The sequence below is a fragment of the Taudactylus pleione genome, unplaced genomic scaffold (genome assembly GCF_031769625.1).
Source record: "Taudactylus pleione unplaced genomic scaffold, aTauple2 ptg000747l, whole genome shotgun sequence".
Taxonomy (NCBI): Eukaryota; Metazoa; Chordata; class Amphibia; order Anura; family Myobatrachidae; genus Taudactylus; species Taudactylus pleione.
In genome coordinates this window covers 4,217,869-4,243,546 of record NW_028285149.1, presented here as the reverse complement: position 1 = coordinate 4,243,546, position 25,678 = coordinate 4,217,869, and the positions used below count along the sequence as shown (strand labels likewise).

Sequence of the window (25,678 nt, the reverse complement as noted above, 5' to 3'; positions counted from 1 at the left end):
TTCTTAATAGATACAAAATTATTAGCATACATTGTGGCTGCAATTCTGTTTGTCTGTGCTTTGAGTTGAGAGTTGCACCAAAGGTAGAAATAAAAAGACTGATCCACCACAGAGGTATCTCCAGCTTTCTCCCACACCTTGATATATGTATTCTCACCTTTTCGGGGTATTCCATTTGGCATCCGTGAACAGGATTGACCACAGCGTCAAAAGTAGGTGACTTCCCTCTATGCAACAACAAGCAACAGCAAGATGTCACAATCAGAACAACAAACCTTTACCACATCAGTTGGACAAGGAGATGGACCCAGTCAAGGAACTCCTTCCATGGCAACCTCTTCACCAATAACTATTCCATATTACTTTGGAGCCCCATGGTTGCCGAATAATTCTGGGGATGTTCATACTCCCAGTACCAGTGTATTCAAGGAATTCAAGGACAAACTCCAATATATGATCCGCTTATACCCACTAAGCAATTCACAGATTGTGGAGATCCTGATAGGGCAGCTGAAAGGCACAGCCCTGAGAGGTGACTTCATGGCCGGTGGAAGAAAGAAAAAATGTAGGCCTTATCCTGACCCGACTAGCTACCACATTTAACACAAGAACATTGTCTGAGCTTAAGGTGGACTTTTACACAAGAAAACAGCAGCCTGGAGAGATGCTGTGTGACTTTGCCCTCAGTCTACAGGAGGTGCTTCGAGCCCTATTAAAATTAGATCCAAAAGAAGTCAGACCAACAGATGAGATATTGATTAATCAGTTTATAGAGGGATGCCACAGTGAGATTGTGAAGGTGCAGGTATGCCTACTTCAGCTACAGTTTCCAAATAGCGCACTCTCAAGCTTCAAAGAAGCTGCCATTAAAGCTGTAGGAAGATTTCAGGGGCAGCAGACGTCTTTTCTTGAGATGTCAGGGTACCTAGAAAATAAATATCCTTCAGAGACAATGCAATTGGAAATCATGGCACCGCACACACTGTAAAAGAAGTTGTTGTACAAGGTGCACAGGCCCCTAGGACCACTCAGTGCTATAAAAGAGCAAATCGCTGTAGTGTCCTTGGGATAACTGAAATGTGCCGTGAGTTGCAGAATTTCATGAAGCAACTAGCCCAGTGCCGAGAAGAGACATACTGTCACTTCAAGAGATGGCAGCAAGATGATTCTAGGTGGAACTACCCACAGAGCACAAAAAAAGCCTCTTGCAACATAGCTGGCCTATATGTAGGCATTGCAATAGAAGTGGCCATATGGAAAGTACCTGCAATCAGTTGGAGTTTTTAAATGCAGAGATTCAGAGGTCATTAGAAGGACAGCCCAAAGATGTGGACCCTCATCCTGTAGTCCAGAATCAAATGAAAGCAGTTGTCACACCAGCAGCAGACCCAGAGCCTGAAGTCAGCACAAGAAAAGTTTTGGGGAAAGTCGTTTGGTTTCATGTGCGACACAGCTATGGCTTCATAAATCATTTGTACATTATACTGCCATTAAGAAGAACAATCCCAGAAAGTACCTCCGCAGCTTGGGAAATAGGGAGATTGTTGAGTTCAATGTAGTGAAGGGAGAAAAAGATATGGAAGCTGCCAATGTGACTGGTCCTGGTGGTGTTCCTGTCCGAGGTAGCCATTCTGCAGCTGACCGAGTTCAACCTAGATGCCATGAAAGCTATCATTCTCAGTGGTTCTGCTCTACCACATGACACAAGAGGAAATCATACAGACACCAGCTGCAGCACCCCAGAGTTCCCAAGCAAGTTGAAGCAATGGATGAGGTGGTTAGCCAAGAGATAGAGCAGCCAGGAAAATCTGTGCACCTTAATCTGCAAAGTATTCTTAAACCAGTCCTACTCACAGAATACAACCAGCATTAGATACAGGAGGTAATGCAAAGCAAGTGTTCATATATTTGTGTTGTTATACTTGTTTACAGTTCCATGTTTAGTTTAAGTCAAAGACAGTTAATGGATTATTTCTTCAAGAGACTTTGTGGAAGATGTAGTGTGTGAGGACACGCATCTTTTGGAGGGTCTTTTTGAAGCATGTGATACCCTGCAGGTGCGTGGTACACTTAAAGACCTGCCCCAGCCACAGATATTACACCACCATTGCAGACTATTATTTTACATTATCTTATAGACGGCCATCTATAAGAGATGAGATCTCATTGGCCATCTTGGAGAAGGGAGTAGAGGCCCAAGACATTTTTTAATAAAGTTGATTTAAAAGAAAAATGACAGTTAGGGAGAGGAGAGTTATTGTCAGTTGGAGGAGGAGCTGAGAGAGGAGGCCGCCATTACACATGAGGGGGGTGGGTGGGTGCCAAGAGTGTGGCTCCTGCATAGAAGCAGAGGAAACAAGCTGCAGCAAAAGAGTGGCTGGGATTTGTAGTGCCACAGAGCTCCTCTGAGGATTTTCTCTCGGGTTTTGAGACAGAGCAGCTGGCTGGGCGAGCGCAGTAGCAGATTTACTGCTAGGCAACAAAGGCAGTCGCTTGGGGCCCGGCAGGTCCAGGGGGGCCCACCAACAGGGCTATAAATAGAGGGCATATTCAAATGCTGCGCTGGCTGTGTACTGAGTACCCCCAGCAGGCTGTCAGCGCAGCTGCCGAGTGCCTGCTCCAGCGCACGCCTGTGTCTCCTGCAGTGTACAGTGCGTGTGGACGTCATGATGAACGTGCGTATGACGTCACACGCACGGAGAGAGGAGCCGGGACAGCTGTGACTGACTACTAGATCCTCTAGGACATCAGGCGCTGGGTGGAGCTGAGGGAAGGGCCAAAGGCAGTGCGGGACCCCGGGAGAGGATGCCTGCAGTAGCGGGACCCCTGGTGAGGATGCGGCCAGCACCTGGTGGCTCTCCGGCTGCCGGGACATGCCCAGAGAAGAAAGAAGAGGCTGAGGTGAGTGCTCCAGGGACAGTGGCTGCCGGCTCCTGCCAGTGCCTTTATTGCCATTTTAATTTTGTATGTGATCAGCCTGCTCTCATACTGGGAGTGGCCGGTCAGTGTTATTTTAAATAGCAGGCGGATGATGGATCAAACTATCATGGAAGAAAGGGCAGGGGGAGAGCTTGTGGCACACACTGACTATGATATATTATATATATATTATACTCTAATAGTATTGTGTATGTATAGAAGATGGGGGCCTGTCTGCTACAATCAGGGAGGGGCAGGGGCACTGATATATAAAGCAGTCACACTAATGGGTGCAATAATAAGTATTATTTCAGTGTGTTCCCCTCTCCCCCTCCCTGATTGTAGCTGCCTAGCAGGTCCCACATCCCTTATAAATATTACAACCATTAGTGTGACTGCATTATATCAGTGTCGACGTCTCCCCGCCCCACACTGCTTAGGGCCCCGTGAGGTCTAAATCCGCCTCTGGGCGAGCGGCCAGTGACACTGTCTCCACACTGATTCTGCAACGGTGCACTGGTGCGCGGCAGTGTCTCGAAGCGCCCGGCGCCAAGGGACTGCATTTATTTTTAGGTGAGGCTCAGAGCGGTGTGTGTTTGTGTCAGTGTGTGGATGTGTTTGTGTGTCAGTGTGTGTGTCAGTGTGTGTGTCTGTGTCAGTGTGTGTGTCTGTAGAGGATGGAATGACTGTATGTTGTAGCACACCTTTAAGTGCGTCTTTGATGCCAGTACATGTTTCCCTGTGCACAGCACTATCGTACTTCAATGTTAGAACAAAATCTTCATGAAAAATGCATACACTAATATACTATAAAATGCATTTTTATAAGCATTCCTGATTAAGGCAGTATCAAGTAAACAAGGAACCCCATACAGTTATTTGGGGGGGGGGGGTTCAGTCTAAAAGCCTTTATTATGTTAAGGAGGTGTGGATGCGTTCTGGCAAAGAATCCAGTATAGAATTTAGACTTTTTTGTTATTGGTTCTGTAACCAATTATTTGGAAACTCTCCTTTCAAAATCCTGTGATTGCCTCTAAGTGCCTAACCCTAATCCCCCCTCTAAGTGCCTAAATCTAACCCCCCTTCCCCACTACCTAAACCTAAGTCTCCCTGGGGGGTGCCTAACCCTAACCCCCCCTTCCCCTAGCCTAAACCTATCCTCCCGGGGGGAGACTAACCCTAAATCCCCCCCCCGGGAACCCTAAACCTAACCCTCCCCCCGCGTGGCTGTCCGCGCCCGTCGCCTGGCTTACCTTCGATCGGTAAGCCGGGTGTCGGGCTCCCAACGTAGGAAAAATGACAGGCGTCAGGATATCGATGCCTGTCATTTAACCCTTGCCGGGATTATACAGTCGGGAAGCCGGCGGTTGGGATTCCGGCCATCGGCTTCCCAAATGTTTCCGATTCTTACTTTCATTTCAAGCATGAATCTGATCAGGGCGCATCTTAACAGAATTGTAGGCCCTGGGCAAAGCAATGCACTGAGGCCCATTACTATCCATTCATGGGAATAAACATGTAAAAGTTCAATACAATTAAACCTTTAGATTTATTTTTACTTTCATATAAATCAATGTTTAAACATAAAAAAATTATGTAAAGCAATGATTAAGTACTCCAACCACTCTCTCCCTTCTCCAGCTCGCAGTGCAGTTTCTGCTCTGTACTGCAGATATGATTAAAGTATGAGGGGGCATGGGAGGACGTGCCCCACACCCCCTTAATCTGATTCTGTAACTGCAGGATGGAAGGCAGTTAGAGAATGCTGCCTGGCTATTCTGATTATGTGTAATTCACAATCATAGCAGGCGGGGAGCATCTTTCTCTGCCTTACTCTCAGTCAGCTGCCCTATGCACGGAGATAGCGCCTGCACAATCCATGTAGAGGTCCCTATGACCCATCCCGACCCTGCTCAAAGGCCCCTATAATCCTGGGGCCCTGGGCAGCTGCTCATTGTGCCCATACAGTAAGATGGCCCTGAATCTGATCATATTGTAACTATTGTTATATTATATTATTATTTAGTACTATATTAAATCCATCCATCCATCATTGTATAATTAATAACTCTTGTATGTTGGCCCAGCATTTAGAATTGGAAATGGCCCAAACAAATTGCCTTTTGCTAAATTTAATCCACTGTTCATGCATGTTAATATTTTTTCTCTCTTGTCTTGTACATGTGTATGTGCAGCAAAAAGAACTGGGCTATAAGGACTAGTATTATGCCAATTTTTGGTTTCCCCTTTATGACGTTTGGCCAAATGTAACGCTGCTTTACATATTTACATAACTTCATTTGTTCAACATAGCAAAAAAAAGAGTTTTTATGTTGTTTATGTGTGTATCCACATATGCATGTAAGACGAAACATATTGCTAATTAAATTTAGATCTATTTTTATATCAATGTATAAATCAACAGACATTGGGCCTGATTCAGACCCACTCGCGAGCGGCTGTCCGCTCGCAAGTGGGTCGATGTTCTGGACTGAGCATGCGCACGACGGAGGGAGCTCCGTCATGCGCATGCGCCAGACGCGACGAGCGAAGGAAAGTCCTTCGCTCGTTGTGTCTGATCAAAGGGGGCGTGCTGTCGATGTTGATTGACAGCACGCCCCCTTTGGTAGGCGTGCCGGGGGCGTGCCACCCTGACGGGGGCGTTCCCCCGGGAACGCCTCCCGTCAGAGGCCGGCCCACTGACATCACTAGTGATGTCAGTGGGAGTGATTTTGGCTCTGATAGAGCCAAAATCACTCCGGAGCTTGCGGCTGAAAACCTCAACCGCAGGCTCCGGCTCGCAGTTTCGATGGTCGCGATGGTCAAGACCATCGCGGCCATCAAACTGCACGCTCGTATAGCCTGTGGGTGGTGACCCACAGCTATACGAGCGTCCGGGAGGACGCTCCATTTTCATGGAGGCCGGCCCTCATTCAGAGCGTACGGTTCTGAATGAGGGCCATAATTTGAAACAATATACACATACATAGAGATCACATTATAGATATATAAATAAAACAGTAACACAGTTTGTTATTTGTTGTTTTTAGTAATAATGTATGCCATATGCACACTAAATTATGGGCCTGACTCGTTACGGATCGCAACTGCGAATGCAATAGCGATTATGCACGCAGTTCAGCTGCGATAATATGCTATTTCATTGCTATCCCTATGCTGCCGCAGCACTATACAAGGACGCCCACTTTACCTTACACACATCCGTAATGTTTAGCAAGACTGCGAAACCATCGGTACAAGCGAGTACCATCGCAGCCTCACGCACACTGGCACAAGGTCAGACCTTACTCAGGAATTGCTAACTTCATCGCCGCTATAAGTACTCATGCTGTGTATGGCATCACACGCTATAAGTACTCAGGCTGTGTATGGCATCGCACGCTATAAGTACTCAGGCTGTGTATGGCATTGCACGCTATAAGTACTCAGGCTGCGTATGGCATCGCACCCTATAAGTACTCAGGCTGTGTATGGCATCGCACATTATAAGTACTCAGGCTGTGTATGGCATCGCACGCTATAAGTACTCAGGCTGTGTATGGCATCACACGCTATAAGTACTCAGGCTGTGTATGGCATGGCACGTTATAAGTACTCAGGCTGTGTATGGCATCGCACGCTATAAGTACTCAGGCTGCGCATGGCATCGCACGCTATAAGTACTCAGGCTGTGTATGGCATCGCACGCTATAAGTACTCAGGCTGTGTATGGCATCACACGCTATAAGTACTCAGGCTGTGTATGGCATGGCACGTTATAAGTACTCAGGCTGTGTATGGCATCGCACGCTATAAGTACTCAGGCTGCGTATGGCATCGCACGCTATAAGTACTCAGGCTGTGTATGGCATCGCACGCTAAAAGTACTCAGGCTGTGTATGGCATTGCACGCTATAAGTACTCAGGCTGTGTATGGCATTGCACGCTATAAGTACTCAGGCTGTGTATGGCATTGCACGCTTAAAGTACTCAGGCTGTGTATGGCATCGCACGCTATAAGTACTCAGGCTGTGCATGGCATCGCACGCTATAAGTACTCAGGCTGTGTATGGCATCACACGCTATAAGTACTCAGGCTGTGTATGGCATCGCACGCTATAAGTACTCAGGCTGTGCATGGCATCGCACGCTATAAGTACTCAGGCTGTGTATGGCATCGCACGCTATAAGTACTCAGGCTGTGTATGGCATCGCACGCTATAAGTACTCAGGCTGTGCATGGCATCGCACGCTATAAGTACTCAGGCTGTGCATGGCATCGCACGCTATAAGTACTCAGGCTGTGTATGGCATCTCACGCTATAAGTACTCAGGCTGTGTATGGCATCGCACTCTATAAGTACTCAGGCTGCGTATGGCATTGCACGCTGTAAGTAAGGCTGCATATGGCACCGCACACTGTAAGTACTCAGGCTGCATATGGCACCGCACGTTATAAGTACTCAGGCTGCGTATGGCATCGCACGCTATAAGTACTCAGGCTGCGTATGGCATCGCACGCTATAAGTACTCAGGCTGCGTATGGCATCGCACGCTATAAGTACTCAGGCTGCGTATGGCATCGCACGCTATAAGTACTCAGGCTGTGTATGGCATCGCACGTTATAAGTACTCAGGCTGTGTATGGCATCGCACGCTATAAGTACTCAGGCTGTGTATGGCATCGCACGCTATAAGTACTCAGGCTGTGTATGGCATCACACGCTATAAGTACTCAGGCTGTGTATGGCATCGCATGCTATAAGTACTCAGGCTGTGTATAGCATCGCACGCTATAAGTACTCAGGCTGTGTATGGCATCGCACGCTATAAGTACTCATGCTGTGTATGGCATCGCACGCTATAAGTACTCCGGCTGTGTATGGCATCGCACGCTATAAGTACTCAGGCTGTGTATGGCATCGCACGCTATAAGTACTCAGGCTGTGTATGGCATCGCACGCTATAAGTACTCAGGCTGTGTATGGCATCGCACGCAATAAGTACTCAGGCTGTGTATGGCATCGCACACTATAAGTACTCAGGCTGTGTATGGCATCGAACGCTATAAGTACTAAGGCTGTGTATGGCATCGCACGCTATAAGTACTCAGGCTGTGTATGACATCGCACGCTATAAGTACTCAGGCTGTGTATGGCATCACACGCTATAAGTACTCAGGCTGTGTATGGCATTGAATGCTATAAGTACTCAGGCTGTGTATGGCATCGCACGCTATAAGTACTCAGGCTGTGTATGGCATCGCACGCTATAAATACTCAGGATGTGTATGGCATCACACGCTATAAGTACTCAGGCTGTGTATGGCATCGCACGCTATAAGTACTCAGGCTGCATATGGCATCACAGTGGCTAATTTATGCATGCCCCTGCAATGGAGTTGAAACACTTTGGCATGCCTGCATTTTGCCGACCTCCCCATCACCACTCCCAAACGGCAGTTCCTGTCAATCACTCTGCGATGGGTCTGCGTAGTCACTGCCAATTTTGTGCATATTAGCAACTGCATTCCTTGCTGAATCAGGCCCTTTGTGAAGTATTTTGAGTTTGTTTGCACATGAAAAATTTATATTGACAAATCTGTGACCATCTATTATTTATAGAACACAAAAGATAACACTTTTTGTATAAACTTATTTTTTGTTTAAAAAAAAAATATAAAACCATTGAGAAAAATCAACTTATAAATGAAATATTTTTTTTAACTATTTCAAAAGAAATGGTGCTTGTGTATTGTCCCAACATCAAATAGTAGCTGTCTTCATATGTATGAGTCTTTAGGTATAATACTGGTTTTGATCCTCCAATGTATTCACAGGATGCAGATACATGAAAAGTAAACAAAGGAACAATGTGGTATTGCATTAATCTGTTATCTATCAGACTGTTACCTACAGTATATGGGCTTGTGCCGAGAGTAACCACTAAATTCACTCTCGGTGGTATTGGAACTTGCCCTTGCACTTTATACATCCAGTGCATCGCACCAGGATCCCACACTATTCCGGATAGGAGTGGTTCCTGTTTGGCTGGTAATCTTTCCTTTTTCACCGTGGAACCCATTTGTGACTGTATTTTCAAACGTTTTTGTATATTTGGGACATTTATCTGGCTGTATATAACCTAAGGACATATACAACTTTTTTATATTTTTATTCTTGGATTAAAAAGTGAAATTTTATTCCTTTGGAGTCGCATTATCCTTTGGTTGTTATCTCCATAAAGTCATCTTGGTCAAGGATGGAATTTTTTCAGGAAAACAAAGATGCCTTTTTGTGAATGCCTATACCTGATTTCAGGTGAGTGTATTCCCAGAGGGGAATAAGCGCTGAAGATTGGTGTGTTTGTCTATGACCAGAGTAAAACACTTCAAAAAAAGATACCTTTATATGAACGCATCTCACCTAGTTTAGGTGAGTGGCCCTTAATACTTATTGCGGACCATTGGAAGTATCAGTTATCATTTGAAATATAACTGTGTATTATCTTCTCTCCTCTTTTGGGATCATTGCATTATCCATGAATGAATAGGAGAAGACGTGACCTATGAGGGACAGCGCTCATTGGACCACTCATATTGTTGTATTTCTGCTTTATTTTGAAGGGGTGGTGCTCCTGAGTGTGGACTGAGCTGCAGTAGGTTTGCAGGGGTGCTGTGCTGCTTGTGTCTCATTTATCAAGGGCTGTTGCCTCACTCAGGGGTGCTTCCCCCGTGTGAAAATAAATTACAAAATTTGTGTGTGCGTGCTAGCCACACCCCCAGTGTGAAAAAATAACAACAATTTTTTGTGTGTGTGGTTGGTTGTGTGCGTTAGCGCAACTTAGCTGCACTATAATTGCTTGGTGACACTGCTGTAAGACTGCAGTGAGTATGGAGGATCCACATACCAGTTTTGTAGCTGCCGGCAGTATTTATGATGACGATGCAAGGCTGTCAACATCATCTATGAAGGCCAATGCACCAGGGCTTAAGTCAAGCCATGTAAACAAATCTACTTTTACCCTGTTAAAGAAAAAAAAACCTAAAGTTAAGTTAGCTTTAAAGAAACCTAAAATTGGCAACATGCCATTCACTACACGAAGTGGCAAGGAAAGGATAATGCCTTGGCCTTTATTTATGACTGGTGGTTCTAGTGATGATTTAAGCCCCTCTGCTTGTAGGAGAGGTACCAAAAAAATTAAATTGTTAAAACGAGTAAGACACCGGAGTCAACTGTGTGCTCTGAAAAATCACAAATCCCTGAGGAGAGTCAAAGTGTGTATGTGGTTGCCATGTGTGAGCCTGACCTTTCTAATACTGTTCTTGAAGAGGATCCTCCTTCCACCATTTGTGTGCCCTCTGCAAATGTGGGGATAAGCAGCACAAGTCAACATGCTGATGAAGAAATCGAGGATGCTTCTATGGAATTGCACGAGGAAGATGAGGAGGATATTTATGTAGTTGGCAATAACAACAAGGATGATGAGGATGTTGATGATGATGATGATGTTGATGCTGAGGATGTTTGTGCAAAAACTGTAAATCAGGCAACAGTTGTTGCCCATGGTGGGAAAAATCCTATTGTTGGCATGCCTGGGAAAAGGACCAAAAAATCCACATCTCATGTGTGGAATCATTTCCACCCAAATCCAGACAACCTTTGCCAAGCCATATGTTACTGTTGCCATGTAACAGTGAGTAGAGGTAAGGACCTTAACCATTTTGGAACCTCCTCCCGGTTATGTCACTTGCAGTGCATTCATCAAATTGGAAAGGGTACTGAACTTCGGGGACAAAAAAGCGAACAACAATCAGTCCAGTGTCACCTAGCTGCTCCCTTCTATCTGGAGCCAAGTGCCTGCAATCTCCACCACCAAAACCTGCATCATCATCATCAACATCCTCATTCGTGATCAGAAGTAGTCCTGCATCCAATTTCATAAGGACTGACTCCTCTCCTATCTGTTGTTCCTCAGAAGGATCCTTGAGTGCTAGGCCTGCTGCTTCTGCTGCTGTTGCTGTCAGTAGATCTTCATCCCAGAAGTGGACCAGGAAGAAGACTACTTTTAGTAGTTCAACCAAAACAATTAACTGTCAAACAATCCTTTGCATTTGCGAGCAAGTATGACAGCAAACACCCAGTGGCACAGGGGATTACTGACGCCATAACAGCTATGCTGCTATTAGATGTACATCCAGTAGCCACCATTAATGCAGTTGGTTTTAGATAGTTAATGGAGGTCCTGTGTCCCAGCTACCATGTCCCTTCTAGATTTCACTTCTCTAGAATAGCAATTCCCAATCTGTACAAGGACATTAAAAAGAACCTTATTAATGTCCTCTGAAATACCATTGCGCCCACTGTCCACTTAACCACAGTTATGTGGACAAGTGGGACAGGGCAAACTAGATATTACATGACTGTGAAAGCCCACTGGGTAGATGTATTGCCTCCAACAGTGCACACAGCAGCAGCAGCAGCTTCTAACAGATGCCAGCTCATTCAGAGGCAGGCTACTCTGTGTATCACCGGTTTCACTAAGAGGAATACTGTTGAGAACCTCTTAGAAAAACTCCAGGAAATCATTGCAAAATGGCTTACCCCACTTGGAGTCTCATTGGGATTTGTGATTCCTGACAATGCCAGCAATATTGTGCGAGCATTACATGTGGGAGATTTCGAACACATCCCATATTTTGCTCACACAATTAATTTGGTGGTGCAACATTTTTTAAAAAATGACAAGGGCGTGCAGGAGATACTCTTGGTGGCCCGTAAGATTACTGGACATTTTCGACATTCAGCAACTGCGTGTTGAAGATTGCAGAACCAGCAAGAACTGTTGAATTTGCCCTGCATTCAGCTGAAGCAAGAGGCAGTAACTAGATGGAATTCTACCCTCCATATGCTTCAGCGGATGGAGGAGCAGCTAAGGCCATCCAAGGCTACACTACGGCCTATGACATAGGGAGAGGAGTGGGAATGCACCTTAGTCAAGCGCAGTGGAGAATAATTTCCATGTTGTGCAAAGTTCTTAAACCCTTTGAACTTGCCACATGTGAAGTTAGTTCAGACTCTGCCAGCTTGAGTCAGGTCATTCCCCTAATCAGACTTTTGCAAAAGCAGCTGGAGAAACTGAAGTAGGAGGTGAAATTAAGTAATTCTGCTAGGTATGTCGGACTGGTAGATCAAGTCCTTCACTCGCTTTTGCAGGAACCAAGGGTCGTCAATCTCTTTAAATCAGATCACTATATTTTGGCAACCATACTTGATCCTAGATTTAAGACATACCTTGTGTCTTTCTTTCCAATGGACATAAATCTGAAAATATGCAAAAACCTGTTGATGAAAAAATTGTCAGCTCAAGTGGCATGTGACATGGCATCTTCTCCTCCTTCAGTTTCTGCAGCTGCCAGGGAAAAACTGGTGGTGGTGAAACAGATCAGTCAGCAAAAACTAGTGACATCTGGTTGGGTCTGAAAGAACTGCCTACAATGAGTGACATGTCTACCGTGACTTTGTCTGATACGGTCACCGTTCAGAGAATGGTGGATGACTATTTTAGGGATAGCATCCAAATAGGCATGTCAGAAAGTCTGTTTCACTACTGGCAGGAAAGAGGCAATTTGGAGTCCCTTACACAAACTGGCCTTGCTGTTCTTAAGTTGCCCACCCTCCAGGGTGTACTCTGAACGAGTTTTCACCGCAGCCAGGAACCTTGTCAGCGATTGGTGTAGGAGGCTACTTCCTCAGAATGTGGAAAAGATGATGTTCATCACAAATTCCACTAGGAAGACCTTTACTAGCAATTGAGTAAATAAATTACAGAAGCGTCTGTAATGGTGGATTCCAGCAGGGACGAATTAATATTGGGTGAAGAAGAGGATGTACACACTGATGGGGATGATGATGATGACATCTGATCTTACCTATGTTGTAAAGCCAGTTTGTGTATGGGATCATTGCCATCAGTGTCCACTACGCATTGGCAGCTTGTTTTGTGGGGGGATTCAAACAAACTAATCATTTCAGCCACAAGTGGCAGTCCCTGTGGCTGAAGTGATTGGTTTGTTAAACTGTGAATGTCCTGTTTTCCTGTTTCATATATACAACATAAGGGTGGGTGGTAGGGCCCAAGGACAATTCCATCTTGCACCTTTTTCCTTTCCATTATGTGCTGTTTGCGGCATTGCTGCCTGACATTTTTAATGTTATGGTTTATGAATGTCCAGAAATTGTAATGGCCACAGATAGCATCTCCTGCATGCCCTTTTCATTTTTTTTAAAGAAAATTCTGAACCAACTAATGCTTCAAAACGGTGGCACAAGTCGCACAACAGTGACATTCAGCCAAGGGTTCTCAGCCCTCAAGGCTGCTACACATCCCAAAGGCAGCATTCTGCTGCACGGCCCAAAGGCCACATCCCGCCAAGAGTTCTCAGCCCTTAAAGCTGCTATATGGCCCAAAGGCCGCATCCTGCTTCAAAGCCGAAAGGCCACATGCTGTCACTCCTCACCAGCCCTCAAGGCTTTAATGTCCGCAACTTGCCAAGAGTTCCAGCCCTCAAGGCTGTTGCAGGACTGGTTCCTAATCATAGCTCTGTATTCCGGAGGCAGCATCAACAATTAACTATAAACTATCAATTCTTACTTCAACCAGTGGCTGCACCAATTATCAAGTATCAACTCTTCTTACTTCAGCCAGTGGCTGCACCAATTATCAAGTATCAACTCTTCTTATTTCAGCCAGTGGCTGCGCCAACTAACAATTCTTCAGCCAGTGGCTGCACCAATTATCAAGTATCAACTCTTCTTACTTCAGCCAGTGGCTGCACCAATTATCAAGTATCAACTATTCTAACTTCAGCCAATGGCTGCGCCAACTATCAATTATTACTTCAGCCAGTGGCTGCACCAATTATTAACTATCAATTCCTCCTTCAGCTAATGACTATCAATTATTCAATACTCAAGGGGTACCCTGTGACCATCACCAGGGGTTTCGGCGATTCATCAAAGCCCCATGTCATGACTTTATGTAGTTTGTGTGCTCTGTATAAAGTGTGTGTATTATCATAATTCTCTAAAGTGGATATTTCAGAAATGGCTGTTTGCGTCAACTGGATTGCATAAGCTGATCAGGGCAGATGGCCAAGTGACACCTGGTCTTTGAAGACAAAGCTTCCTGACTGTAACATTTGCTCTCACCCTAGGGGGGGCAATGATGCAAGTCCAGTACGCAGTCACACTGGCTGCTAGAATGGTAATTTGTAACACCGCATGCTAGCAATCTTCCTATCATAAAATGCCCTAAAGGTCCAGGGAGTTATGAGGGTTAGGTCTTGTAGTTGTGCTAATTTGCATCTACACAGACCCTGGGAGAACAAAGGACTGTATTTCTGAGCCTGGGAAGGGTGGGGGCTGCTGAGGGAGAGGGGGGTATGTGGAACCATAAGAATCAGCTTCTCCTACCTATCGGTGTTCACTTCTAGGGAATAGCTGAGAGCTAAGGAGTGCTCCCCATGTCGGTCTATGGAGGTCTCCCTCCACACAGATTCTCTAAGATCTCTAAGATACCTTAGGATTCTGATACTCTTTCCTTTTCTTTTATCTGTAAACTTTGTGCATTTACTTATATTTGTATGTCTTATTTATTCACCTGTTTTTCCTGTAATTTAACCCTGGAGATATTTCTCAATAAATCCTAAAACTTTATCAGCGTTATATCTCTGTGCTCCAATGAATTCACGTGCCTGGAGAGGCCCATGCTATATTTGTGTAATCACTGTGAGTTTAGGTGAGATTTAAGTGTCTGGCGAATGTAAGAGCTCTATTTTAATACTTCGTGGTGACAGCTTAGGTAAAACCCACGTCACAACCACCCAGCTATGTCAGGTTGGTGTATCTGAGCACAAGCTGGGCACGGTGTCATGACATATCCCAACCATCATCTTTGCACAGTCCTCAACTCTATTTATCACTCGGTTTTGAGCCAGCTAGCAGGATGCAACCTTTTGGCCCTTAACTAGATGAAAAAATCAATATTGTGAGCTGTGAGGTGGTCAAAATTGTCTGGAAATGAGTGGAAATAAATGTTATTGAGGTTAATAATACTGTAGGAACAAAAACAGGTCCATTTTATGTGAATTTAGCTATTTTTATGATTTTTTAAGAAAAAATCCAGATCCAAAACCAAAAAACAAAATGTGGAGGTGAGGTTTTGGCAAAAATCCAATCAAGATCCAAAACCAGGGGAGATCCAGAACTAAAACCAAAACCAAAACATGGGGTCGGTGCAACATCCATAGTTGTAATGCTCTCACAATGTTACATGTGTTATCAGAAATGACAAATCCTGAGGAGAGTCCTAGTGGGGTAAGCCATTTTGCTATGACAGCTCAGGTTGACACTGGTATGCCTCTTAGTGTAGTAGGTGACACAGAGAGTAGCCTGTCTGCAGATGAGCTGCCAATGTGTGTTAGCTGCTGCTGTCACAGTTATGTCATTTTTACTTTGACCAGTACCACTTGTCCGCATATTTGTGGTTACGTAGATAGTGGATACAAAGGCATTTTCTAGGCCAAGATCTAGTTTTATTCTATCATCTGGGTACAGGTGAGGAATTGCTGTTTTTGTAAAATGGAATAAAGATGGAACTTGATACAAGGGGCACAGAACCTCAAGTACCTGTTTAAAACCACATGCATTGATGGCCAATATTGGATGCAGATTTAATGCTAGCATAGCCATCTTAGCTTCAGTGATCCACTGTGCAACTAGATGGCAGCTTTCCTACTTACTTCCTCTTGCAAAGATTGTTTTACAGTCAATTGTTTTTTGAACTAGTCTTCTTGGTGCCCTTTGGGGAAGAAGATTCACACCCGGCAGCAGCAGCAAAAGCAGCTCTAGCTTGCCAGGACTTTTCTGGGGAATCCTGGATAGGATAGGAGTCAGTTAGAATTTACAAATTGGATTCAGAACGACTACCTCTGATCATCCATGAGGCAATTGATAATGAAGGTGTTGGTGGTGGCACGTGCTGAGATCTAGCTGGAAGCTAGCTGAAGCTGGACTGCTTTTAATTATTTTACAGATTTTTCAGCTTTTCCAACAACTGTGCAAATTATGTAACAGGGAGGAAGTTCCTAGATAGCTAACATCCCTACCTCTACTTACTTTGGCTTCATAAACAGTAGAGATGGCTTGACAAATGTTGCCAGGATTTGGGTAAAAATGATTCAACACAAACGAGGTGGCTTTTTTGGTCTTATCCCCAGGCAGGAGAATGGTCTTCTTTAGATCATGGCCAAAAACTTCTACCACTTGTGGCTGACTTACTTTGACACAAACAGCATCCTCATCATCAACATCCTCATCAGTATCAGATACACAAATACCCCCGCTCATCCTGTTGCAATTCCATAGCAGCTTCTTCAATTTCTATGTCACCATCTTTACTTGTGCTGCTCATCCCCATATTGGCAGATGGTGCAGAAATGGTGGAAGTGGCTTCTCTTAGAGTACAGTAACAGAAATGTCAGACTCACACAAACAGTGCGGTGTATTGAATAGCTGCAGAAGCTCCCTATCATGGCTATTCTACATCACACTGAATAGAATTCCCCGGAATGACACACTTAGACTATCCTCAGGGGTTTGTACAGTATGTGAACATATAGGGCCTGATTCAGACCCACTCGCAAGCGGCTGTCCGCTCACAAGTGGGTCGATGTTCTGGACTGAGCATGCGCACGACGGAGGGAGCTCAGTCATGCGCATGCGCCAGACGCGACAAGCGAAGGAAAGTCCTTCGCTCGTTGGGTCTGATCAAAGGGGGCGTGCTGTCGATGTTGATTGACAGCACGCCCCCTTTGGTAGGCATTCCCATGGGAACGCCTCCCGTCAGAAGCCGGCCCACTGACATCACTAGTGATGTCAGTGGGAGTGATTTTGGCTCTGATAGAGCCAAAATCACTCCGGAGCTTGCGGTTGAAAACCTCAACCGCAGGCTCCGGCTCGCAGTTTCGATGGTCGCGATGGTCAAGACCATCGCGGCCACCAAACTGCACGCTCGTATAGCCTGTGGAGGCCGGCCCTCATTCACAGCGTACGCTCTGCTCAGAGCGTACGGCTCTGAATGAGGGCCATAGTTTGTTCTCCAGCATTAGTATTGTTTTTGTGAAGTGAGCAGGTATTACATCTGAGGTTTTAGTAGATGCTTGATTATGTTTGGCCCAATCTTCAGCAATAGGCATTCTAGTGCATGAAACATCAGTAGCAGGACCACCACTCACAAAGGAAGGCCATAGCCTGGGCCTTTCCTTGCCACTGCATGTGGTGTATGTAATGATGTTGGCAATTTATGGGCTTTTTTACAGCAATTTTTTAGTAGATGTTGAAGTTTTACCATGACTGCCTGCAGCAGCAGCACTAGTACTGGGTTGCTGCTCCTGCTCTTATATCAACTGTTCCATATCAACTCACAGCACTACTAGTATAATGGTGGCACCCTAATGATGTTATATTTTGTAGCACACAATATTTATAATTTTCATTTTTTATAACAGCACCTAAACAAGCAACAAAGTGCCTCACAGCGCCCCAAGTAATGGTGACACCTTAATGACATTATATTTTTTAGCACAAAAGTTTATAATTTTAATGTTTGATAACAGTGTCTGAACACACAACACAGTGCCTCACAATGCACCTAGTATAAACCGGTGGTACCCTAATAATGACATTATATTTTTTATCACACAACTTTCATATAATTTTTTTTTTAACTGTGCCTGAACACACAAAAACTGCCTGTTTTATAAAAAAGTGCACCAGTAGGTTTTTTAAGGAACACAGTACTGCAAGCCACTCCTATGGCGTTTTTTGGGCCTCGCAGAGTGCTGTAGCCAGTCCTCAGTACACAGTGCCTCTGCCTGCTCTGCTCCTAATAATTTTTTTATTTAGAACAAACAAGCTAAGTGTCCCACATGCTCTCCCTCAAGTTTCTAGTGTGATGTAGCACCCGTTCACAAGGTAGGGCCTTTAATATGCAATCCAAAACACTTGAGATCTGATACTGGGAAGATGACGTTTTGCCTTGTTTTGAGATCCAACAAGGTGGGAAGACCTGAGTCCAGGCTTGGTTCGACTTGTAACCCCTAAGTTCAGGTGTGTGCGGATTCCAAGAATCTGAACCCGCACATCTCTAGTTTTTACTTCCACTGGTGGAGGTTCCATTCTATCTAAATTAACGGGATCTGGTCTAAAGATCTACAGTAAAAAGTTAGACAATGTCGATAGACACCAGATGTTAGACAGTCAATAGGTCAACAGGGGCAAAAGGTCGACAGGGTCAAAAGATCGACATGAAAATGGCCTACACAAAAATGGTCGACACATGATTTTTTTGTTTTTATTTAGAATTAGGGTAAAGATTAGGTTTAGAAAACAAAAAAAGTGTCAATCTTTTTTGTGTCAACCATTTTCATGTCGACATTTTGACCCTGCCGACCATTTGTACCTGTTGATCTTCTCACATGTAGACCTTTTGACCCTGCCGACCATTTGTACCTTTTCACACTTCTCACATGTAGTTCTTTAGTGTGTGGACTTTTTGTCCCTGTCTACCTTTTGTCCCTGTCAACCTTTTGTCCCTGTTGACTTATTGACTGTCTAACATCTGGTGTCTATCTATAGTACATAGATAACTGAGGTTCGGATAGATCAGAGGGCATATATACCACTAGGCAGGAATACGTGGAGTTAATAAAGTTATGTAGGGAGTGCTAGTTTAATGATTGACAGGTGGACACTGAGTAAGCATTGGTGAGTGGTGAGTTAAGGGGTGTGGTTAGTAGGAGTCTGGGTAGGTCTGTTAAGTTATACTGCCTCTTTTGAACTTGATCTGCTTGCTGTCGGTCGCAGGTTGTAGAGTTCTGAGTATTACAGATTTTTTCATATTAAATTTCGCACCTCTATTCTACCTTCTTATTCTACATCTTTCTCTTTCCCTCTCTATTCTGTCTTTTCTCTTCCTCTCTCTATTCTGCTCTGTGGATCGATTATGTCTCGCCCCCAGTGTGCCCGCTCTGTCCTCGCCCGGCTGGCTGATGCTGCCAGGCTGGGGCTCATAACCCCCCTTAGTACCTCAGCCTACTCCCCTGATCTCCGCTCGGCAGCCACTATACTCCCCTCTGGTAGTGCTGCTTTAAGCTCAGCCAGCGAGGCTGGTCACGCGGGTGCAGCCATGCTAGATAATGGAGCACCCACCACTGCTGGTGGCAGTGGTGGGTGCTCTCACACCCCTGCTGTCTCCACAGCCTGGGGGTGTGGGAACAGCTGGTGCAGCCTCGTCTGGGACTGCATCAGACAATATGTGGGCGCAGCTAGGTCCAATCCTACAGCAATTAGGGAATATGTGCGGCCTTTCCTGGCAGTCTCACCTGTTTCTGCAGTTTCCATTGCCCCAGTAATGGATACGAGTAGTGATTCACATGATTCTGCCTCTGTATCTTCTGTTTCAGCTGAAAGTGGGGCAGATGCTCCCTTTGTCACACCTCTTGCTCTCACTGTCAACCCAGCTACATCGGGATCCCCCAGGGTTGGCATTGGCGTGGATTCTGGTCCCCAGAACGTGGTTGATGTGCATGCTGGTGAGTGCAATAGTTCATCTGATATTAGTTCTTCCAGTTCTTTTTCCAGTTCTTCCCTTCGGGATGATAGGTCCCACAGGGCTTGGAGCAGGCGATCTAAGCGATCGCGGCGTCATCGTACAAAGAGATGCCGTCATTCTAGTGATAGGTCCTCAGGAAGTAGTACTAGTGTGGAGGGTGGGGCTGGTCCGGCCAACGTAGTACACTGTGCAAATACAGAAGTCACACGGGGTTTGCGCACCTGCGTTAGAAAGCGCATTTGCATAGGTCACTATGTTGACATGTTCACCCTCACTGCAAAAGCTAAAAAAGAGTCTGCCGTTGCAAAAAAGAAAGGAGGCATAGGGGTGGAGGCTTATAAGTCCTATACTGATTGGTTGTCAGGGTTTTGTGTATTTTCTGCCTGCTACTTGAAGACTAGACCGCCCAAATACCTTAATGTTATTTGCTATCTCCACTTGATTCACGGTCTTTTCCGGTCATCTCGGGGTTCGGCCTGGTGTCACTATGATGAAGAATTTCGCAGGAAACAGTATAGGGCGGTAAATTTAGATCTGGATTATAAGGATGTTGAAGTCTGGATGGAGGTTTCTCAGTCTACACCTGCACCGACACAGGGTCGTCTGCCTCAGGACTAAGGGCCTGATTCAGAGCCGGACGCAATTAGCGCTCGCTCGTCCTGAAAATAGGGGTGGCCATTCAAATGAACCGTTCGCTGTTTGCGGTCTGTTCACGCCTCTAGGTCTGAACGAGCGAACAAAACTTGCGGTCGTTTTTTGGGAAACTACGCCCCCTGTCCGCTCGCATCCTACGTCATGTCCACTATTTATTAGATTAATCGAGTACATCGAACAGGGTATGAGCTGCTCGCTATTCTTGTGGTTGGTTTTTGCTACCACAATTTTGCGAGCAGTTCTGGCTAAAGAATAACCCAGTGACGTGGTCAATGATGCTGCTGTTTTAATTATGCACACCTATAAAACGCCCGTTTTGACCTTTAAGCATGCCTGCGATCGGATCTCCACTCCCCGTTTTCAAGCACCTTCCCCTGTTACCACCCACATACACCTCATCCTGTCACTCAAATTAGCAGGCATTCGCTATTTTGCGAGCACATGAATTTCGGCTGCACTGACTGGTTCGCGCATGCGTATAATGATCCGTACACATGCGAAGTTGGGCAAACATCGCTCGGAGCGAACGAGCTGCCGTTTACGAGTGGCTCTGAATCAGGTCCTAAGTTCGAAGTTTGCAGGACCATCCTTCTTGCATTAGCATCAGGGAAGGTCACACTCAGACAGGGTCAATCCTTGCTCAGATTGCTGAACTTTGCTTATAAGGTTATCCCTATAGGGAGGGTCTTCTGCCGCAAGTTACAACATGCGTTAGGGACTTTGCGACTACCTCATAATTTTTTGCATCTGCCTGCAGAGTTAAAACTTGATCTCGCAGTTTGGGAGGCCTTTCTGTTGGAATTCAATGGGGTGCGTATTTGGCCTTCAGTTCCACAAATGAATCGTTGCCCTCAGCTCTTCACAGACACTGCGGGTTCCTCTGGGTTTGGGGCCTTTCTGAATGGGTTTTGGTGCTTCGCCGAATGGCCGGAGGAGTGGTTGCAGTCAGGTCTGACCACAAACTTGCTTCTATTAGAGCTCTATCCCATCATTGTGGCCCTTGAACTTTGGGATTGGCGGTCACATGATTGGTCTGTGGTGTTCTGGTGTGATAATCTGGGAGTTATGCAGGCCATCAACAACCGAAGATCCTCGTGTTTCCCAGTGCTGCAATTCTTAGCCTACTTGGTGTTGCGCGTGTTACAGATGAATATTAACTTTACCACCAGTCACATGCCTGGGGTTGACAATGCTATTGCTGACACGCTATCTAGACAGGATTTTGTGAGGTTCAGGGCCTTGGCCTCTGCAGCTGCTTTACAGGGTGACCTGTGTCCATCTCATTGTTGGCAGATTATCAAGCCTGCATGGAGGATCTCGCACATTGGTCCATGGCCCCTCAGACCTTGACTGCGTATCAGGCCTCGTGGCACCAGTGGGAATCCTTCTTACAGAGTCGGAGATCAGCAGGTACTTCAAAGTGTGCCCTCATGCTCGAATTTGTGTGGAGTCTGTTTGGTGACAGCAGGTCGCGGGCTTATGTGGCCCAGAGGCTTCCCGGCATTTCTCTCTTTTTGCAACTGGCAGGACATAAAGTTGTCACTAATGGTTTTTTGATTCAAAAGGCTCTTAGAGGCTGGTCACGCGCACGCCCGACAGTGGATGATAGTCGACGTCCCATTGGTCCTGACCTATTATTATGGTTAATTGAGTGTTTGCAAGTTCTGTGTTCATCCCCTTTCGAAACATCGCCCTTCCGGCTCGCTTTTGCAATGGCCTTCCGTGGGGCTTTTCGTATCAGCGAGTTGGTTGCTCAGTCACGTTCCCCCCCCCCCCCTGCTGCTGCGCTCTCATGTTGTCCTTCATGATTCCATACTCTGCCGGATTCAATGATCTAAAACCGATCAGATGGGCAGGGTTCGCTGGGTTTCCCTGCGATCCTATCCAGTGGAGGGGATATGTCCAGTACACCTAGCTTCCCAGAATATTAATTGCTGCTCCACGCTTGAGGAGGCTTGGCTCATGCATTTATATGGTTCACCTCTAACTAAATTTAAAATTTCATCGGTTTTCAATCGTTGCATCTGGCACATTGGACTTTCCATCTCAGAAATTGGTACCCATTCCTTTTGCAGCTTCTTCTGGTTTTTCCCCACAGGAGATCCAGGCCCTGGGATGGTGGAAGTCCAACTCCTTTAGAAGATATGTTCGTGTGGAATCTTGATGTACTTTGTTATAGGCTTGAGTGCTTCGGCCAACTTGTCACCTTTTAGGTGGGGGTCTCGGGGGATTTTGCCCTGTTTTTTGCCCTGCGTTGGGTAATGATTGGCCATATACAAAAATCTAAAATTATGATTATGATAGTGCTAAAACGAAAAGATCCAGCAGGTTTTTTGTAAGTTTTTACCTCGGATCTAGCCTTCCTATCCCCTCTACCCACCCTCCACCCATCACCTCCCTCTGCAATAAGTTAGTCACAGTATCTCATGTATTTTTCTGTGTATTGCAGGTTCTATCCAGTATTGTAAGCCCATTTGGTTTGTCGGACACTCTTTTATATTTTGGGCGGGTCAATCCCGCTTCGCTGCAGATGCTTCTGTTTTCCCTCATTGAGATAGTGTTAGGTGGTTAGGTCAGAGAGGTATGTGTTGGGGAGCTTTATTGCCCTGTCTACAGACAGCGGCAGAGACTTTTGGTTCTCCTATAGTCTTAATGATTCACCTGGGAGGGAGTGATTTGTGCCAGCAGACGTCTCTCAAATTGTGGAACACTATTTTAAGAGATTTGTGTGAGTTGCTCAGACTATGGCTGGGTTGTGTGATTGTATGGTCCGACATTATTGCCAGGCTTTCCTGGAGGTGTTGGTATAATGTGGTGGGGCTGGACAAGGCCAGGAAGAGAGTGAATAGATGGGTGGCCGGGAGAGTTTTGGAAATGGGAGGTTTGGTTGTGCATCACCCTTTAATTAGGGTACAAGATTCCCGTCTTTTTCGTAGTGATGGGGTTCACCTCACGGAGGAGGGGCAATTTTTATTTCTTGAGAGTATATGTTCAGTGTTGGGAGGTTTAGTTTGTTAGGTGGTATGGTGGCGGGCATGTTTCCATTTTTGGGAACATGTGTGGTGAGAAAGAATGGCAGTCTATATAAAGCATCCATCTTGCTGCAGTAATTGGCGGTGCACCCCTCTTCAATGCACTGGGCAGGCTGATTTTACCCTACTGGGGTCAGTGGCACCTCTCATCAGAGTGGGCTATAATAGTGCATTGGGATCGTGGCTGGATACCGTCTAACTTGCCAGAGAGGGATATCGGCCCTTGTAAGTTTTTACATCACTCTGACACTTGAATTGGGATAGTGGCCCTGTCAGTGAGTGCATTACATCCTTGCTTAAGTCACGTGGGGCGTCAGATGACTGGCCGTCCTTTCTTATTCCACCATACTCTGATTGTAAAATAAATAAAGCTGACCGTTTATTTTCATCGCATATACTTGGTCTGTCTCTTTATTTTAGTTAAGTTGTGATAATATGTTTATGGTTGCACACATTATCTGCCGATAGGGAGTTTATGTCTACCTTTTTACTGCAGGGGGTAAATTTACTAAGATGGGAGTTTTATTAAGAAGTGATGTTGCCCATAGCAACCAATCAGATTCCAGGTATTATCTTCTAGAAGGTGCTAGATAAATGAGAAGTAAAATTTGATTGGTTGCTATGGGCAACATCACTTCTTAATAGAACTCCCATCTTAGTAAATTCACCCCTAGATCTTTCAATCCACATCAAAATTAACTTACGAAATACTGAAGGGGTGATTAAAGAAGAAAGTTGTCCCCGGGCCTGAATACAAAGACCCAGTACTAGGGTAGAATACAAGTATCAATAAATGTTATTATCTAATAAACCTATTAGATTGTTCAAACCAACATTTTAGGTTCATCTAGTTTTTAGTATCCTGCTTATTTCATGCTTTTCACTCTCTTTATATATATTTTAAATGACTTCATTGGCACAAGACGCTCTTCCTTCCAAATTATTTTTAAATGGTAAAATAAAAGTAATTTTTTATATCTAAGTTTTTTGTCATTTTCCATGCTTAAACAAAAACATAACCAGATTAATGTACATGAATAGTACTAAACAATAATTGATTGATGTAATGAATGGTACTAAACAATAATTGCTACCGAGTACCAAAAATCAATCAACAGAACTTTGCAGATAGTCCTTATACGCTTAGCATCAATATGCCATACAGCGCAAGATACCCAGAGCGGATGAGCCGCCCCGAGAGATGTAGCATACTGTATTTTTCCTTACGTTTTGTGTCTTATTTGCATTGCAGACTCAACTAAATGCCACTCAAAGTGTACTGAGACACTGGGCTGCAACTTTAACAACACAGGAATTTGTTTTAAACACATACAGAGTCACAAAGGAAGCACAACTGAACTAAGCATAAGAAAAAGCCGCGCCCGCTGCAGTTCGTATAGAGATTCAGACTCATTCGCACACTGGGCCTGATTCGCTCGCAAGCGGGTCGATGGTGGCCCAGTGCAAATGCACACGATGGAGCCGCTCTGTCGTGCGCATGCGCGAGACCCGGATAGTGATGGCCAAACCGTCGCTCCGGGTCTCATACCAAAGGGGGCGTGCAGTCGATGTTGAGTGACAGCACGCCCCCTTTGGTGGGGGCGGGCCGGGGGAGTGGCTGCCCAGACGGAGGCGTTCCCATGGGAACGCCTACCGTCTGGAGCCGGCCCCACTGACATCACAAGTGATGTCAGTGGGAGAGATATCGGCTCTGTTAGAGCCGAAAGCACTCTGGGGTTGCGGCAACGAGACCCTACCGCAAGGGTCTTGTCGCAAGTCCGATGGTCATGATGGTCTTGACCATCGCGACCATCATCATGGCCACTCGCATAATCACCCACAGCTATGTGAGCGGCCAAGAGGCCGCAACAAAAAAAAAAAACGCCCTGATTCAGAGCGGACGCTCGTTTAGAGCGTCCGGCTCTGAATCAGGCCCACAGATGTACAGCTGTTGCACACCAAATTGATCAGTGCAATCTAGCAAAGCAGTTTTGTTGCATCCAGTTGTTTTATTTTTGCAAATAAGACGTATACTTTGAGCAAAAAAGACACTGGGTGTGGCTGAGTTTCCCGGGACCTGGCACGCCGATAGAGGCTGTTTGGCGCAACTGAAGCCAAAGTGTATGAGGAAACATCTGTCACAAAACCAGGAAAATATAGATATTGAACTGAAAGTGTTTTTATAACCATTTAGTATAAACTTGCCACTCACAGTTTGTTACTATTCATCTTTTTACAATACACATTTTATTAGAATTCAATAAACATAACATACTATCAAAGATATGAAACATACTTTCCAAGATCAGCCATATGGTTTGGGGGACACATGCTTGCCACTCTTTTCCCAGCATTTCTGTTTTCAAACTTCCTTTTTAAGTAACGTTTTGTACTATTTG

At 45.3% G+C, this 25,678-nt stretch overlaps 1 pseudogene; it reads left to right on the top strand.

Annotated features, from left to right (window-relative positions):
- The first annotated feature begins 252 nt into the window (after window positions 1-252).
- LOC148477108 (uncharacterized) lies at window positions 253-21,597 on the top strand (annotated as a pseudogene).
- Window positions 21,598-25,678: the final 4,081 nt, after the last annotated feature.